The sequence below is a fragment of the Macrobrachium nipponense genome, chromosome 44, assembly GCF_015104395.2.
Source record: "Macrobrachium nipponense isolate FS-2020 chromosome 44, ASM1510439v2, whole genome shotgun sequence".
Taxonomy (NCBI): domain Eukaryota; kingdom Metazoa; phylum Arthropoda; class Malacostraca; order Decapoda; family Palaemonidae; genus Macrobrachium; species Macrobrachium nipponense.
Genome location: NC_087221.1, coordinates 35,707,764 through 35,720,986, shown reverse-complemented (window position 1 = coordinate 35,720,986; position 13,223 = coordinate 35,707,764). Strand labels below are relative to the sequence as shown.

General features: G+C 38.7%; 1 protein-coding gene across 5 annotated transcripts in view; it reads left to right on the top strand.

Moving 5' to 3' along the window:
* The first annotated feature begins 6,970 nt into the window (after positions 1-6,970).
* Positions 6,971-13,223, top strand: part of LOC135204185 (uncharacterized) — a 56,281-nt gene continuing 50,028 nt past the window's right edge. For 3 of the 5 annotated variants that reach the window (XM_064234254.1, XM_064234253.1, XM_064234250.1), the window contains exon 1: positions 6,971-7,326. The gene's annotated coding sequence lies outside the window, so the exon portion shown is untranslated. Of the gene's footprint in view, positions 7,338-7,993; positions 8,013-13,223 lie in introns of those variants that run through there. The other 2 variants (XM_064234251.1, XM_064234252.1) reach the window with 2 other exon arrangements.

Genomic DNA, 13,223 nt, shown 5'->3' with positions numbered 1-13,223 from the left:
TATTGATAACTTTGTGAAATAGTTTACGGTGTTATCAGTCTTATTTTTTTTTCCCTCCTACCATATATATTATATATTTATATTATATACTATATATATATATATATATATATATAATATATTAGTATATATATATATCTATATATATATATATATATATATATGTATATTTATATATTTGTCTTTGTCTGTCTGCCTGCATCATATCATAAGCTGTTCATGGCTTTACATTCGGACCGACTTTTCAAAATGGAACCTTTTCATTTTGTAAATTCAACTCCGCTGGCTCCACGATAAATAATAAGAAGTAGGCATATATTTAAAAAAAAAAATTGAGGCTTGACGAAGATATGAATGAAGTGACATAACGAGAAAACCTGCAGAGGACAAGAAAGAAAAATACAAAAAAAAAGAAGAAGAAATAAGGACAAGTAGAACTATTTTTTTAGTGCGAAAAATATGCAGACCAGTGTCACCGGAGATAAAAAAAAAGAAATATATTTTTCCATTTTCCCCGGAGCATTGCTTTAGACTGCATGAATGTATAATGACGATCAGTTACGGAATGGAAATAAAAAAAGTTTTTTTTCGGTTCTCCCGAAACAGAAGAGAGAGAGAAAAAAAATCCTTCTTTCATGCAAGGACGTTGGTTGGTCTGTCTTTTCTAAAAACCTTATTGTGAATCATATTGAGACTCCTATGGTCCGTTGCAAGGTAACCTTCTACCCTTCTCTTTTATCCGGTCATGGGGCCTGCAATAGGAGTGCAAAATGGTTCACGTGTTGATTTAGACACCTGTTGTAAACCCTTTCAACCACTTCCATCCTATTTGCATCACAAACAATGTTTAGAACACTTCTGATGATATTTTCAACAGCCACATTTCACTCCCGTAAAGGAGAGATAGTTCAACAATTTCTTCGCATAACTCACAATCACTCCCTTTTTTTCATGCACGTTTAATTTCAGTGGAAAAGACTTCGGTTGACATTTCCTCCATCGATTCAGCCTTTTTCCCCTTTAAGTGGTCTTTGTTACATTGAGTGCCTTTGATTTCATGGCAGAGCGTTTAATACATCCTGCAGTTTGAAACTGAGTTTAGAATTTTTTCCTGGTTGCCTTCAGCATAAACTTATCAATGCAAAAGCGACATCTTCGTATTTAAATTCTTCTTTCGTCATTTGCGTCACCTCACCGAGAAAGCTCGAAGCATTGGGGGCTGAATGACAAAAGCGCAGCCACCTTCAATAAACGCTCAGATAATATCATTCACCGAACATTCATTCATTCCTCAGTATAGCCGCCGAGCTAGTCAGAATTTAATGGGAGCCGCGAGGTCGGATGAGATAATCTGCAGGAAACGTTTCGGTGGTAAAGTGAAATGACACAAAACAGCTCGCGAGCCTTTTGCTCGCACAACATTCCTCTGGGTCGTTTATTCCAAGGTCATCTCATTGGAAAACCAGGGTCAACTTAGCAGAGATTTTCAAGAAGAAGGACCAGGAAGAAATTCGAGGTCTATATTGGGGGTGTTTCTGATCTGCATATTGGTTCAGCGAGTGGAAGATACTTTAGTTTTTTTCCACCTTCTAGTGAGTTTTTAAAACGAGTCGATTACAACGTACTGATGCGTGACGTAGCAGCGACTTCTGTGAACGGTGCACATGCGCACAGGCATGCTCAGGGTCGCCAGAACTTTCCTGAAAACCGCGAATATACTGGAGGTTAAAATGTAAGGAGATTGTTTTCTTGATGGAAGATGCGGCGCACGCTGAGATAACTAGATAAATAAACAGATAACGCCTAAGGAAATGCAAATGCCGCACTCGATGACGATTGTGTTGAATGAAAATCAGAGAGAGAGAGAGAGAGAGAGAGAGAGATGCCATTCCACGCAATAAACCCAGCCGATAGGATAGCAGTCTAATCCATCTCTTTTGCATTATGCAAAACTGTATCTTATATCTTAGACTTGAATTGCGGCTTTATGCGAAACTTGGAAATTCCTGAGGTTCCCCTTGTTACTGAGAAGAAGAAGAAGAAGAGGAGGAAAAAAATAGGAGGAGGTGGTGGTGGTTCGAAGCCATCATACTAAAATTCCTCAGTAGGACCAGGTTTGCAAAATAATGGTGGAAATATTGCCAGAGATGAACATTTTTATTTTTGTTTTGGAGAGCGATGGGTTGGACCAATAGGTAAGCCATCAGATTGGGAGGTACTCAAATAAATAAATCTGTATAATAAAACCCTTAACACACTGTGCTAGAGAGAGAGAGAGAGAGAGAGAGAGAGAGAGAGAGAGAGAGAGAATGTTAAGAGGCAACAAGCGCCGTGTTTGTGGGAGTGTGGATACGCTGCTGATGAGCCGTTTTTATAGAACTTTGGTTGCTTCGGCAGTTTATAAGGGTGACGTGCCAGTGGTTATTATAACCTCTCTCTCTCTATGGTTATATATATATATATATATATATATATATATTAAGCTATACATACATTTATGTATACATATTATATATATATATATATATATATATATATTATATATATATATATATATATATATATATATATATATATATATATATATATATATATATATATATATATATATAATATATATATATATATATATATATATATATATATATATATATATATATATATATCTATCTATATATATATATACATACATAAACGAACGTATAAATCAGTTTACAATTCCTTCTCCTTGTCCTCCCATCTAACATCTATGAAGTTTCTCCCAGCCGCGCCCATGAGCTTATCCTCTTTAAATTCACTCGTATCTTTATTTTCTTCTCCTTCTCCTTCTCCTCTCTCTCTCTCTCTCTCTCTCTCTCTCTCTCTCTCTCTCTGCGCCAATCTTTGTTCGTCTTCTTCTTCTTCTTCTGTCTTCCCCGTTAGCCCTTTTCCTCTTACCTTCCCCTTTTCTTGCCCTAATCGCGTTCATTCCTCCCTCATCACTTCCATTTTTCTATTTCTCTTGTATTTCCTTCCAGGGCGCTTTATTTTTTGGACTTTTTTTTTCTTGTGCAGCTTCGCGCGAAGGAAGGGGAGGAGTAAGTTTCTGAAAATCTAAGGGTTTGCGAATCCACGTTTCAGTTAAATGTTTGTTGTCGTCGACGTTGTTACAGCAGCTTATTCCTGAAACCGAAACAAGAAGAAGAAGAGGAAGAGGGAAGTGAGAAGAAGAGAATATAAGAGGTAAAGGATAGAGGAAGGGGAAGGGAAGGGAATGGGGGTAGCGGTGGGGTTGGGGGGGGGGGGAAGGAGAAGAAGAAGGAGAGGCTTTCTAAAGGTTAGGTATCGATGTTGCCGCTTATTCCTGAAATTGAATAAAAAGAAGAGGAAAGTGAAAAGTGAGAAGAGAATAAGAGGTAAAGGATAGAGGGGGAAGGGACGGGAGTTGGAGTGGTGTTTTGGGGGAAGAAGAAGAATAGGAAGAAGAAGGAGAAGGAGAGGTTTTCTAAAGGTTAGGTATCAACGTTGCCGCTTATTCCTGAAACCGAATAAAAACAAAGAAGAAGAAAGTGGAAAGAAGAGACCAAGACGTAAAGGATAGAAGGGGAAAAGGAAGGGAAGCAGAAGAAAGAGGTTTTCTTAAAGGTTAGGTAATTGCGATACATTGAATCAGATACATCTCAGAGTCATTCAGGGTAAAGTTTCAAAATAGCGCAGCGGCGGGAGCGAGAATGGAGAGAGATCGTGAAATACCTAATCTTCTCCCTCCCTCTCCTCTGATTTCTTTTACATTAAATGAGAGAGGAAAATTAATCTCTCTCTCTCTCTCTCTCCCTCCGCATTTTGAAATGCTGGAGGTTTGCTTGTATATAGTGAATAATGATATCAAATATTATTATTGCTATTATTATTATTCGAAGAAGTAGTGGTTATTGAGTTACTGCTGTTCTTCTCACCTTATGAAATATTAATAATAATAATATTTTTTGTTTGCATATAGCAAATAATAATATGAAATATTATTATTGTTATTATTCGAAGAACTAGTGGTTATTGAGTTACTGCTGTTCTTCTCACCTTATAATAATAATAATAATAATAATAATAATAATAATAATAATAATAATAATAATAAGAAAGTATCACTCATTGATGTCGCAATACCATGGGACACCAGAGTTGAAGAGAAAGAGAGGGAAAAATTGAATAAGTATCAAGATCTGAAAATAGAAATAAGAAGGATATGGGATATGCCAGTGGAAATCGTACCCATAATCATAGGAGCACTAGGCACGATCCCAAGATCCCTGAAAAGGAACCTAGAAAAACTAGAGGCTGAAGTAGCTCCAGGACTCTTGCAGAGGAGTGTGATCCTAGAAACGGCACACATAGTAAGAAGAGTGATGGACTCCTAAGGAGGCAGGATGCAACCCGGAACCCCACACTATAAATACCACCCAGTCGAATTGGAGGACTGTGATAGAGCAAAAAAAAAAAAAAAAAAAAAAAAAAAAAAAAAAAAAAAAAAAATGAATAATAATAGAATAATCGTTCATGTTATCTGATATAAATATTAATTGTTTCCAGACTGTATTTCCATACCAGTTGTGCGTTGGTGTTCTCTTAGACTTATATATGTGTCTATTCTTTATTTTTTCATTCGGGTTCGATAACCTAACGTTTGTCGTAATTTACTGGTCTTGTCTTCTTTGCACGTATACACCCTTCTCTCTTTTGTTTAAAGAGCAAAGGATCTCTCTCTCTCTCTCTCTCCTCTTCTTCTGTCCGTGTGCATGCAGAATCCAGCCACCCGTCTATCCAGTAGTAATCTAACTTGCCATCCTTCAGTTTTAATTTTCTCTAAAGCCGAATCGTTTGTCTCTTTATTAATAACATAGATTCGAGTCAGCCCCAATACCCTCTCTCTCTCTCTCTCTCACTCGCGAGCGAGCGCGCTCATCCACACAGAAATGGAACGCCTGTAAACACAACAGCCTTCAGTGACCCTTTTCGCGTCAACGTTTGAGCATGAAATCACCTCGGTGATGTAACATCAGACTCCACCTACCCGTCCCCATCTTCTTCCTTTCTCCCCCGTGCTGGAGACTTCGCCGTGTTGGGGAAAATGGACTGTAATTCGACGTAACATTCATTCTCCCCTTGCCTTTATTTACCGCGAGAAACAAAGAGGGCATAACAGTAACGTTAAGTTAAGCCTGGTTTTAAAAAATCTATAGTACCAAGAAGAAGAAGAAGGGGAAAACGAATAGGTACACTGGCAAGTTAAGACCAAAACAAAGAAGCATGCGCTCTGACAGTGATTCGTTACATTCTGCGTTCGTAGATTTCCTTCTGCGGGACCTTCGGTTTTAAATGAACTTCTCTAGCTTTTAAAGTACTACGTACGTTAGTCTCAGTCTCACCACCACCACCATGACCTGCTTCACAGCGGCGCTGCGGCTTGAGGGATCTTACGGGCGTCATTCGAACGGAGTTGCGTAATGCCGCGTTCATTCATGGGATTGCGTTGACAGTTTGTTATCTGGTCTAGCAATGAGGCATCGCGAGATTTCGGAATCCGATTAGTGGACGCACAAGGTATGCGATGCGAGACGATTAAGAGGTTATAAAAGGTGTTCTTCATACTACAGACACTTCTTCATCCTATGGAGTATACAGCCTAATTATCCTCGCGGTAGCATAATTCCCTCTTCCCCCTGTCGCATGACACTATTCATCACCCCACTTCAAATTCTCTCTTCTTTCTTGTCTTCTCCTTCTTCTCTGTTACTCATTTTCCGTCGGCATTTACTGTAACCTATAATGTCTCTCGCCCTCGCTCTGTATCAACACACACACAGCACACACACACACTCACTCAGTCTCTCTCTCTCTCTCTCTCACTTGCTCGCTCGCTCGCTCACTCTCTCACTCTATCTTTGTATGTGTGTGTGTCTGTCTGTGTGTGTGTCTCTCTCTCTCACACACACACTCCCTCCTTCCCTTACCCCCCAGGCACCCCCTTTCCTCCCATCCTCCTTCTGCTTCTCCCTCTATCTCTCCCTCCCTCAGCAGTCTGCTTCTCTCCCTCTCCCTTACTCCTTTCTCCTGCTTCGCTCTCCCTCCCCTCCTACAACCCTCCCTCGCTCCCTTCCCCCTCGACTCTCTCTCTCTCCTCTCTCTCTCTCTCTCTCTCTCTCTCTCTGTGGCTGCTGTATGTGTTTGCGTTTGTCTTCTTTTAACTAAAGGCTGCTGATGCTCTCATACGTGAATTTGACGTTCGAGTTTCTGTATGGAAAGTGAAATGTGTTAGACGAACTAAAAGGTGATTTTGCTTTATAGTGGTGAGAGCAAGTTTTAATTTTGCCCCAGGGCCTTCTTTCCACTGGGGGAAATGTCGTTCCCGAAGCCAGTCACAACGAGGAAATAAGTATTATAGTAGATCGTGTTGTTTATCTTGAGTTTCTCCGGAGCGAAAGAAGACGGGGCGATAGATATTACGTTACGAGTTTGGTAATGCAATTGGCAAAGGGAGATCAGTTATGTAATAGTTCCCACCACTTGTTGTCAATGAATTCCAGTGCCATTCGAGTTGACACTAAATGCTGACTGCAATACTTGGGTTTTGGGCACCAGCGTTCTTCCTCGTCAGTAATCCTCGTAGATATGCCCCCTTCAGAAGCCCTTGTGGGAATGTTATCTTGGTGTCAGTCTGTGTAATGGTTGGGTCACTTGAGGTCAACGTTGTTTGAGGTCATGGGTCAAGATGTGAGGGCAAAGCTTCGGAATATGAGGCCAAAAACCACGTGTACTTTTCTCCTGCAGAAGGCACTGAAGGGGTGGGTGGGGGAGCCCAATGGAAGAGCGGGGGGTTCAGGGGAATAGGGGCATATAAGTCAGTATCCTTGCACGTTGATTGGTCGAAGCGGCACTGTAGGTCACGTGACGTAGAAAACCCCTGCTGATTGGCTAATGTATAGTGACGTCACTGTTTTCCGTCACGTGACCAGTCGCCGCCATATTGAGAGCTGACTTACACCAGCTGAGTAGATGGCTCGCTAAATTCTCGCCTTTTCCCGGGCACTTTCGGATTAATCGTGATTGTAAAGTGGTAGTGGTCGAGTGATAAGTGGTAGCCGATGTGGTGATATCAGTGAAAAGTGTGCAAGTGCGTCTTTCCTCCAATTATCGGAAGCTGAAGTTGGATGTGACAGATCCATCGGACGACTGCCTCCCTCCGACCGACCCGCCAAACACCAACAGGATTTTAGCGCGCAACTTTGAATCTAGATATGGCTTAGTGCAACCAGCAACACTGGTTGCAGCCTCTTGTTTTAACCTCATTAAGTGAGTTTCTGGTGAGATATGTAGATTTCGGATCAATTATTGGAGTTAACTTGTATGATGGAAAACTCGTCGGGTAGAATCACCCCGCCGGTGGAGTGTGGGGCGCCGGGCTAGGCATAAGGACGCAAGCCACATGCTATGGAGGAGGGGGAATAGGTCTGTTTGTTATCGTCAAAAGGGAAGTTGCTTACGCTTTAGGACTACGATTTCGTCAATACGGAATGGGTCATCGTTGGGACTCGCCTTTTTCATAGGAATTGATTCTAAAGTTGTGGTTATGATGATTAGGAAGAGGTACTGAGGAAAGGGGAGGGGGTAGAAAATGGAGTGGGCTGCGGGTTACGTCCCTTCTACTGCGTGGAACAAAGCGGAGCGCGGCGGGGCGGGGGAGAGGATTGGGGATTGGACAGAGGGAGTAAGGGAGAGGGGGTTATTTGGGGGAGATACAGGGGGACGCATAAGTTGTACACACACCGCCACGCACGTACACACACATACACGCACACACATACATAGGCGGGGTGAGGGAGGGGCGCAGTTTGGGGTGGTGAGGGAGATCTTTCTCCCTCCCTCCCTCTCTCTCTCTCTCTTCAGTTTTTCATGCACGTCCATGGGTGTACATACGTACACGGCTGGCTCTGTGTGTGAGGACGAGAGAGAGAGAGGAGAGGGAGAGAAATTCATAGGTGAGTGTACGTGGATTGCGACCTTAAAACATACATGTGTTGGTGGATGGGTGGGGGTTTATTTATGACTGACACAAACGCACATACAGATACGGATCCAACTTGTACTTTCTTTGAAACGGACTGACGGGTGACATTGATCACGCTCTGAAGGTTAAGTATATATTCAATTACATTAAATTTCATTGTGATTTGCCACCATGGATGATGATGATGATGATGGGCCATCTCGGGAAATATTTCAGGTCTGTCGATCGACCTTTCCTCTGTAAACACGTGCTTCTGGTCTTTGGGAAGGAACGTGTTTGTTTTTTAGCCTCGCCGTTTGCGCGCACACACAACTGAGGTTCTTAGAACTGCGCTACTAGGCCTACTATTGTGTACAGAATTGCTTAGGCCTACGCATACCAAGACAAGGCCAACGCATATACTAGGAGTAATGGCAGGTGTACCTCTGGGTTATCTGTTGTTCCCACATAGCGTAGCTATGGTGGGAGTTGCTACTATTACTTAGATTAACCCGGGGTTTAACAAATAAGCAAAAAATCATAATTTACATAAAAGTAATCACTGGTTGGTTATGTCAGTCAGTCATCTACATATAGTAAACAAAGTCCGGTTAAGCTAGTCATATTCTAGCCAAATCTGTTCCAGTGGCTCATAATAAATACAAATAAAAATACAATACGCAAGAGTAGGCTCCCATAACAATAATACACCGGAATAGGCCTGAATGAGGTCTAGGCCCCCTTTTACTTTTAAAAAGCAATGTTCTTTAAGATATTGTTTATTATATGAAATAGATTTCACAAAGTATCTAATGTCATTAGCCTGGAATTTGTAGTGAAAGCTTATAGCCTCCAATTTTCAGTGGGCATTAGCCATGTGTAAGATGAGTTGACCTCGGAAATAGCCAGTTGCTTTTTGTAAACACAACTCGGTACTGGTTACTGAAGGACACATTTACACTCGACATGTACTGTAGGTTGCTTGGGGAGTGTGGGTCTTCTTTTATTGTTTACTGTCTTATTATTGTTTAAACATGAAGATTATGTAGCTGTAGCTTTGGGGAGGAGGGTAGGAAGCCATGTTCCATACAGATTAGGCCTAATGTTTTATAATAGGCCTAATTATTTTTCTTTGTCAGGTCTTGGGTATCCAAGGTATGTGTATATTGAGATTCATTGGATCTGGATTGGGCTGCGATTGGGTGATTTAGGAATTTGTTCATTGTAATTATTCATATTTTTATGTATTATAACTACCTAACATACAGTACTTTATGCATTTAGCTTAAGGGCATTAAAAGTAGAGTACTGTTTTGTTCCTTTGGCAAGTTTGTATGGAATATTGAAATGCTAAGCAGTATGCTACTCAACTGTTCATGCAACATGTAATTCTATGAAGCTTCCTCATTGAGATTTATTACACATGAATTATTATCCACCTCTTAAATGTCTTAAGAATTTATTCAAGGTAACATCCTTCCATTTGCCAGACTGTAGTTTGGTAGTAGTTCAACTTGAAATTATTGGTGAATTGGTAGAATGCATCTGTTCAATTAATCCATATGTGATGCACATGATAAGCTCATAATTGAGTTATCATCTCATATAAGGGGTCTTAAATGTGTTGTGTAAATTTTTAATGTGATGCAGAACTGAGTTGCCAGAATCTGAAATCTAACAGTAAATGTTTAATGAAGAGAGGCTGAAGGGCAAAGAGTTTCTGAATTTTAATTGAAATGGCTGATTAACTCCCATGGACAGGAATTGAATTGTAAGTGTATGCAGTGTGTATAGGATGAAGGATGACAGAGAAAATGATCCACAAGACTGAATAAATCTATTAAATCTTATGGTCTGCGAACTGGCAAGCTCTTTAGAGATAACCATTGCACCTTGGAGGCCTAAGAGGCAAATGACACTTGAACCCAATGGGCAGTTTACAGTTTATATGAACATAAATATCAAAATTGCCTCATGCATAGCTCCTCAAAATACCATAAATTGATTTTACTGATTTTAGTTTCAAATTTAAGCTAAAAGCTACCTCTATGTCCTGAAATATAGTTTGCCCTGACAATTTCTTGTTGTCGCCTATTACAACTGTTATTTCTTTGCATTTTCAACTAGTATACTATCACAGAATGTTTTATCTCATTTTTTTCATGATCATATTTGACAAAGAATAAATTGCATCATAGCTTTAGAAAAACCTTGTCATGATGGATTTAAGACAGCGAAACTCCAACCCCTCGAAAGTGTGAATGATTTTATTGAAATCTTGAGCAAAATTCTACCTCTTCCTCTACTATGTCTGAAACAAAAATAAGATTAAAACTGTTACAAAAAGTATATCTTCAGAGTGCATTGTTGGATATAAATGTGCAGTCATAACATTGATAAAAAGATTAATATTTCTGGGTGCAGTCTTAAGTTTATTGATTTTTTTTTTTTTTTTTTTTTTTTGTGATTTCACTTCCAAACAAAGCAATTTAGAAAAATGGCCAGATGAATTTCTCATGGATGACCTTGATGAGGTGTGGTAGTTGTTTATATCATGCACAGATTCTTGAAATCTCTTTGGTGGCTTATATAGATATATACTCAAAGGGATTTGTTGTTGATAAACGAAGCCAGAATGTTGATTAGCCAAGCATGTCATTGTGTAAGTACGTAGCACCGTATGTAATGATTTTGATTATTTGACAGTGATTGGTTAACCTTCTCACACACTTCTTTTGCTGTACTTAAAAACTACTGCACTTCTTGAAAAATGAAAATTATGAGTGACTCAGTTGTAAATAAATAGTCTAGATGTATGGGAAAGCAGGTGGTGAAATGACGAAGAATATCTCATGTACGTAGCCAAATCAGTAACACAAAAATAAGTAAGATCTGTACTTAGCTATGCACTGGCAGCATGGACATAAATAAATATACCATTAGAACTTTGAGATGTCATTATAAAGTAATGAGATTCAAGGTTGCATTGCATCAGGAAAGTCACTTGTACAGACGAGGAATGCTGAGAGATTTAGTGCCCTAGACTGGAAAATTAGTTGAAATAGTTTGTGCATGTGATTAAAAGTAGATGAAAACCTGTACTAAATGGCAAGTCAAGCAGAATGTGCGTAAGACAGGAAAGTGACAAAAAGACACCAATGGTGCTGACTAGAGTCATTAGTGATGACTAGAGTCATTAGTGATGACTAGTATGTATACATTATTATTGATGACATGTAATATGAAGTACTTGACCTTGTTCCACTTGACACAAAGTAGCTGCAGTTATAATTAGTACACCTATGTTTTCAACAGTGATCTTAAATTGGGGAAAATATCTAGATTTAACCCACATTACCCATATCAGGGGTTTGTTAGTGTCATAATTAGGTAATCATTTGTATTTATGAATTCTTTATGGAAGTACACATTATCAACTCTTATGTACCCTAATAATTTTAGTGTTGAGAAGTACGTAATAGTTGTTTGCTTCACATCAGGGGATAATTTTTGCTTCTGAAATCAGTCAGACTTAAAGTTGAAGTTACTTTACCATTTTTTTTTTTCCCTCTTAAATGTGGTAACCTTATTTTAAGGGGTGGGGGGTGGGGGTGGGTTGGTTATTGCCAATAACCACTTGCCTTTTTCTTTTCTGCTGTAATCATTTTGAAATCCTCATCTTTACCCTATTTTTCATAATCTTGGCTATTCCGCTTGCTGGCAGTCTGCTAAATTTCCGTGTTTACTTCATGTTTACCTGATCCCCTCCCGTTTCAGTCATCACTTGCACAAACCATATTAGGCTTTGAGATCTGGTGTACACTAGTGTGGCTCAAAACACCGGTACAACATTGCGGAGCAATTATCCTTACATGAAGCAGTCACAAAACAATTCACTACATAGTGTTTTATTCATTAAATTTGTTGTTTCTCACTTTTTTTTTTTTCAACCAGACTTGGTGTTAATTTGGTTTTTTATTTCATAATACTGGCTTTGCAATCCATCAAGTTTTCATGAAATATAGAGTGGGCCACCTTTCCATGGTCTTCGCTTCTTCCTTTGCATAATCCTTCTCACCTATTCCCCTTATATTTACTCAAACATGAAATATCCCATACCCCATTTATAGTTTTGAGGATAAATTATTTGGAATGATTCTTACCTACTGTTATTAGATGGGACAATTTAGCTATTTGTAACTGCATGTAAGTAACAAAATTATAGAATTTATTATGTAAATATACAGATGCTCTAATAATGTGAAGATTAAACCTTATTTGATATTCACTGAAAAGAGTTAGGACTTGTTACAAAAAAAAAAAAAAAAAAAAAAAAAAGAAAAAAAAAAAAAAAAAAAAAAAAAAAAAAAAGAGGAGGCAAAGTAGGAAAAACTGTGAAAATGATATTTACAGAATATTGAAAATGATAATGACAGAATTTTTTTATGTCCAGTGTAAAAGCTAACGTTTTTATAAGAAATGTGCTATTGCATACATTATTTTGTATGTAAAGTTATTTATTTCTTAATGTCCTCTTGGGTGAGAATGTAAAAAATGAAATATATTCAGTAACTTCCTTAAGTAACTGTGGATGTCTTTTCTTCTTAGTAATAAAGTTTGTACGGTTACTTCAACAACACATAATTGAGATATCCTAACAGTTGCTTTTTATGCTTCATATAAATGAGAAAGAATCTGGCATCATAAAACCTAATAGTAAAGGGAAGTTGCTCTCAGAACATTGTTGTGTTACTAATAGAGGAATGGACGATGTTTATTTTGAATTGGGCATTTAATGACCATTTTTCTTGTGGTTGAATTAGAGGCTTTTTAGGCTTTGTTTGCATTGCCTGTCTTTGAAATATTGCTCTCTCTTTGCTTTCTATCTCAATGACCTAGATATCTATAGGTATAGGATCCATGACATCAGTGGAGCCATTTACAGATTTACGGTTACCATGGTGTCAAATCTGCTTACATAATTATTCTGTTAGATGACTGTTTCCCCTATTTCTGACATGTAGCAAGTGTATATATAATTTAATAACTCACAGTCACTGTCAAGTGTATAATAATTTATTAACAGTTTTTTTCTATTTTTCTAAAGTGTAATTAATGGGAAATTGGTTAAAAACAGTTCTATTGTTCTCAAATAGCCTGCTGTGTGGTGTGCTTTTAATGAGCAAACCACCTCTGATTGTTT